We start from the raw sequence: 6714 nt of genomic DNA, 5'->3' as shown, positions 1-6714 counted from the left end.
GTATCAAATGATTTGTCTTTATTCCTTTCTTTTTCCTCTAATTGGAAGTTTTGCCTTCCATTTCTATTCTTTGAATGTTTACCTTGAATGTGTTTACTTAGGGCTAACTAATAAACACTAAGTTTATAAGTTTATAGAATCTTATTGATTAATTTTTACATATGTACATACCCATGTAACCATGACCCAACGTCAAGATCAATAACATTTCCACAACCCCAGATAGTTCCCTCGCGCCCCTTTCAAAACAATACCTTCTTCCCAGAGGTAACCACTTTTCTGACTTATATTGACCATAAGTTAGTTTTGCCTGTCCTTAAACTTTATATAAAAGTAATCTATAGAATAAACTGTTCTGTATCTGGCTTACTTCATTCAGTTTGTTATTTCTTCTTTTTTAAAAGATTTATTTGAGAGAGAGAGTGCAGGAGCGTATTCGTGCCTATGGGGGAGGGGCAGAGGAAGGGCAGAGGGAGCTGGACAGAGAAACTTAAGCAGACTCTGTGCTGAGCACAGTGCCTGATGCAGGGCTCAGGTCTCATGACCCTGAGATCACCACCCTGAGATCACAACCTGAGCCAAAACCAAGAGTTGAGGCTTAACCGACTGCACCACCCAGATGCCCCTCCCTCAGCATATTATTTCTGTGATTCATGCATGTTTTGTATGCACCAGTAGTCTGTTCTTTTTGATTTTCTAATATTCTCCGTATGACTATACCACAATTTATTTTTCCCATTTTCCTACTGATGGATATAGGGGCTTGTGGAGGGAGGTAGTGATTCTTGTTTCCTCCAGTTCCCATGGTGCCCCCTCCCTACCCAATCAGTCCCCAGTCCCAAAACACATCCAGACTCACTTACCTACTTCTGCACTACTACCAACTGCATACAAACTATCACACCTGAGGAATAATAAAATATATATATGTTTGGTCTTTGTCCCCAGTTGCTGGCACAGAGCTCCTAAAACCCTTGGGATTTCCTAAGGGATACAGTATCTTTTGTTAAAAGATATCCCTTTTGACACACCTGAATTTATGCTAATAAGGTTACTCCTAGTGGGGCCCCTAGATCATTTCACAATGGGGACTCATAGCCTAAGGAACCCACCCTGTGATTACAGGGTTAGAACTTTGAGCTCCCGCCTCCTTACATACACACACACACACACACACACACACACCCCTACACCCCCCTCTAGGGAGGACCAAGAAGCTGGAGAGTTTTTTCTGATCTTTCTCCTTCCGGGCAAAGTAAAGGACCATTGTGTGTCTGAGATTTTTGCTCCCATTTGCTCCAGGGCTCCTTTCAAACCAGGCTGGTCTTGTCCCAGGAGCCCCAAAAAGGCCACTATAATTCAGTATTGTCTTTAGTAAAGTTTTGTCAGGGTAAAAGAAAGTGAACAGCATTAGGGCCATTGCTGCAAAACATACAGTCTGGAGGAGTTGGGAGGGGAAGGGTACTATGTCAACTGAGAAGTTCCCATATCCTTAACTAATAGTAACTTACAAAGAGGCCTGGAACTTTATCTCAACCTCAAGAGTATACCCAGGATCCTAACAATCAAAATCTTTCTTCACTGTGCTTCGAAGCACTGGATCAGGAGTCAGACTCCTCACTGGATAAACAAGCAAGCAAACTGGAGACAAAAGGTCTCAGTGCTTGCTGAGTCAGTCCAGTTGTCGCGTACCAGAGTCCTTTGGTGGTTTCAATGCAGATCTGGGTAGGGGCACCACAGAACAGAGATACAGCACCAGCCACTTGTTAAAGATGGCAAGACAGACATTAAGTATAAACTCAAACTGTAGAAACTGTGCTCAACCCCAACTAAGACAAAGGAGACATGTCTTTATTTATTTTTTTAAAGATTTTATGTATTTATTCATGAGAGACACAGAGAGAGAGAGAGAGAGAGAGAGAGAGAGAGAGTGAGAGGCAGAGACACAGGCAGAGGGAGAAGCAGGCTCCATGCAGGGAGCCCGAAGTGGGACTCTGATCTCTGGATTCCAAGGTCGCGCCGTGGGCCCTTTAAAGGCAGGCACTAAACCACTGAGCCACAGAGGCGTCCTGGAGATATGTCTTTAAAGGAAGAACAGAGAGGAACAAAAAGGGGTGATTGGGGAAGTAAAAAAGTAGGACTAAGGGGCCCTGGAGAAATGGAAAAACTTTAGAAGGAGGTTGTGGGAAAGTACTGAACATGGTTTGGGAATGGGGGCTGGGAAGATATACATTTGGCAATTTGGCAACTCTGTGCTTTCTTAGACAAAGACTGAGCATGGGGATCCCTGGGTGGCGCAGCAGTTTGGCACCTGCCTTTGGCCCGGGGCGCGATCCTGGAGACCCGGGATTGAATCCCACGTCGGGCTCCCTGCATGGAGCCTGCTTCTGCCTCTGCCTGTGTCTCTCTCTGTGTGACTATCATGAATAAATAAATAAAATCTTAAAAAAAAAAAAAGACTGAGCATGGGCAGGGGGCTGGGGTCACCTCTAAAGACATGTCCCAGTACAGGTGGAAACCAGGCTACACTTAGGTCTCTTAGCGCAGTGTCTGGGTAAGTCCTTTGTGCTGCATGGGACTTCACAGTTCACAAAGTGACTAATTTAGGGGGACATCTTTGGTTCTGAATGCTGCAGAGCAGAAACACATGTTTACACTGATACAGGACCAACAGCTCACTAGTGAACAATCCACAGATGGCAATACATGATCCAGAAACACAGCAAGCTATTCTCAAGAAAACAGCCAGCCTGAATAACACTGTGAAGTCTGAGAAGGGGGACAATTCAACTACCCCTATAAATGCCAAGGAGAACACCCAACATGAAACAACTGATATGCTTCATATGCAAGCCATGTGGGACTGGCTTTTTGATAATGAAGATATCCACCCATTGAATATGCCAGTTACACAGGTTGGTTAGGGGACCTTTTTGTATGGGTATCCCAAGTTGCAAAATAGAGCAGCAGTCTGAAAATCCTCATAGAATTTAATCTCAGCTTCCCCTCTTATAGGTGCTATTAAAAATACTATCAGTAGGGGCACCTGGGTGGTTCAGTTAAACGTCTCACTCTTGGTTTTGTTTCAGGTAATGATCTGAGGGTTGTGAGATCGAGCCCCGTTTAGTGCTCTGTGTTCAGCATGAAGTCTGCTTAAGACTCTCTCCTTCTCCATCTGTCCCTTCCCCTCAGGTGCGTGTGCGCGCTCTCTCTCTCTCTCTCTCTCTCTCTAAAATAAATGAATCCAAAAAAAAAAAAAAAAAAAAGCACTAACAATAAAATGGAGAAAGGCAGAGGGTAGTCAGAGGACTTGCCCCAGCAAGGTAGAAATCCCTGCATGGTTATTAAGCAACAAGATAAATCGAATGGACATTGATAGGGGTGTAACAAAGATCTTAATGCAGCAGGAGGTCTTAATGTTGGGTGAACCAATAGGACCTCCTGCTAGTCTTTCAATGTTAAACAGCTTCAAATAAATCTGCTCTATTTACTCCAGTTTAGAAGAGTTTTAAAAGCCTGAAGATAAATACTACAATGAGAAACACCTGACCTGGAATCACCTGGGGTAATAGTCATGCAGATTAATCAAGACAAAGATTGACAAATGGCATAGGTACCTTGACCTGACACCTGCTCAGGACACAAAGTCTTCTGAGTAGATAAATGGACAGGAATGGAGAAGAGCAGTTTCTGGGACCCTTAGACCAGGGAACCTTGTGCACTGTGGTATCAAAAAACCCATTGAAAAAAAAAAAACCATTGATACATCCCTAACGGGAGCTATAATCAGATTGAGAGACCATAGGGGCAGCCTGGGTGGCTCAGCGGTTTAGCACCTGGGCATGATCTTGGAGACCTGGGATCGAGTCCCATGTCAGGCTCCCAGCATGGAGCCTGCTTCTCCCTCTGCCTCTCTCTGTGTCTTCATAAATAAATAAAAAAAAATTTTTAAAAGGAGAGAATATAGAAATGTTAAGGGTTGATAGGACTGATGTAGAGATTTGGGTGAAAACAGGAATGTTTATACGAAGTGACTGCATCCCTATATCTCTTTTATCTCCATGTATTATGTGGATGGCTATTGTGCCTGATAGAGTAATGTTTCCCCTCCCTGTTATGTAAAACACCGGCATGTAAATATACCCTTCAAGCAATATTAGACATGCTAACTGGGAACTGATAAGACTGCCCAAGCCCACGCAGTGTAAAAGAAAAGCTGGAGTGCTGGTATGAGTGAATTCTCTGTACCAGAGACCCATATGGAGTATAAACTGGAGCTTATGGAACAGCCTGTGAATGGCCTACAGCCATGACTACTGGAACTTTTTGGACTAGAGAATTTCCATTTGAAGTGCAGTCACTTCATATAATAGTCGCTTGCTATTAGACATTAATTGAAACTGCTCTTATGCCTGAAAGATATAAATAATTGTATAATCTCACACCCATTAAGATAGTTACTATCAAAGAACCAAAACAAACAAATAAAACCCCAGAAAATAACAAATGTTGGCAAGGATGTGGGGATACTGGAACACTGGCACACTGCTGGTAGGAATGTAAAATATTGCAGCCACTATAGGAAATAGTATGGTGGTTCTTCAAAAGAATAAAAGTAGAATTACCCTATGATCCAGCAATCTACTTCTGGACATATATCCTAAAGAACTGAAAGCAAGGCCTCAGATACTTGTACACCCATGTTCATACAACATTATTCACAGTAGCCAAGAGGTGGAAGCAACTCAAGTGTCCATGCACAGATGAATGGAAAAACAAAATGTAGTATAAATGTACATATAATATTAGCCTGAAAAAGGAAGGAAATCCTGACTACTGCTACAACACAGATGCACGGATGAATCTTGAGGACATTATGCTACATGAAACATGCCAGTCACAGAAAGACAAATACTGAACAAGGATTCCACTTATATGAGGTACCTAGAATGGTCAAGTTCATAGGAAGAGAAAGCAGAGCAGCGGTTGCTAGGGGCCAGAGGGAGGGGAAAATGATCTGTTATTTAATTGGCACAGAGCTTCAATTTTGCAAGATGAAAAAATTCTAGGGATTGGTTGCACAACAATGTAAATATACTTAACACGGCTGAACTGTACACTTAAAAGCAGTAAAGATGGTAAACTTCATGTCACGTGTATTTAACATAATTAAAATTTTTAATGAAAAATAATAATCTTAAGACCAGAAATATTAATGATAATTGGATGAGGTCACAGAAACATACTAATGGGTAGAACAGTGCCCAGAAGACTTCTACAATAAAATAGAAATGGTCTGTATAGGAATATGCTATCAGAGGACTGCAGAAAGTTGCCCAGTGGATTCACAAGCAAGCCAGGTAGACTTTCCCCTTGGATTGACTTTGGAACCACATGACGAGCTGTAGGGTTATATTCTATGAACAGTGCCCTGTAAACAGTTTCTCAAGTGACCAACAAGGAGCTGCTTGGTTCATGGATGGCAGTTCCAAGGTGAACAGATAGCATCCCGTTTGGAAGGCTAAAAACTGTTTGAGGGAGGGTAAAAACAAATCAGCTTGGTGGGCAGAATTACATGCTGTTTTCTTAGCAGTGATTGAAGAAGTCAACAATGATAAAAGCCTCTTGGTTTGAGCTTTCACTGACTCATGGGTGGTGTCCATTGATCAGGGGTGGATAACCATGGGGGACCTGGTTCGCTCAGTAGGTAGAGCACGTAGCTCTTGATCTTGGGGTCATTAGCGAACCCCATATTGGGGGTAGAGATTACTTAATAGATGAAATATTTAAATAAGAGAGAGATGTGAGGCATGGCCCTATTGAAATCACTGTGAGAATTTGGGGGGTGCACTACAGGACATGTTGATGCCCATTAGAAGAAGCAACCTGCAGCTTCACAAGGTGATTGGAATTCACTAGTCGACAGCCCTGTGTACTTGTTTGAAGAGGCTACCTGCATGCAAGAAATGCCTGGATACTGGAGCAATGCAGATATGGCCTGAATCTAGACATTTTTGTCTTGCACCTCTGGAGCACAAAATGCCACGAGCTACAGTTCTGTCTGCCAACAAGAGAGACAAACTACAGATGATGTATGGGCAAATTAGCTGGGGAAACACAGCTGGCAAGTGAAACTGATACTGGTAGCCAAGGGGTCTTAGAATAGATGTGGATTTTGAAGTAGACTCTGCTTACCCAATAGAAGATGCAAATGTTCAGAGTACTGTAAAAGAACCATGACAGAACAGACTGTACCAGTTTGGATCACCAAATCATATTTCTTCAGACCAAGGAACATACTTGGCTGAAGTATGACAAGGAACATACATTATGGCCCATAATGTCCAACAATGAGTAGGGAGGTATCCTCTTAGTAATAGTTTGATAGAGAATTGGAATGGGCAGTTAGACATTGTTCATCTGAAACAGGGAGAGATAAAGGCATGAAGGCCTTTATGAGTATATGCTCACACTCAACACAGGGAGGGCTAAGGTACTGTCCTCACTGAATAGAGTCTTTTTTTTTTTTTTTCCTGGTGGATCTGAGGAAGAGGACTGGAAGAGGATGGTAGCATGACTATGCATCTTCTCATGGGATAATGACTAATGACTGTAATTTTTCTTTCTTCCCCTTACCACCTCAACTTTCTTTTTCTTACCTAATGGTCGCAGGACCAAGGCTGCAGCTATAAGTTCCAGAAGCAGAGATGATTC

Source organism: Canis lupus, chromosome 21 (genome assembly GCF_003254725.2).
Source record: "Canis lupus dingo isolate Sandy chromosome 21, ASM325472v2, whole genome shotgun sequence".
Classification (NCBI taxonomy): domain Eukaryota; kingdom Metazoa; phylum Chordata; class Mammalia; order Carnivora; family Canidae; genus Canis; species Canis lupus.
This window is presented reverse-complemented; position numbering follows the sequence as displayed.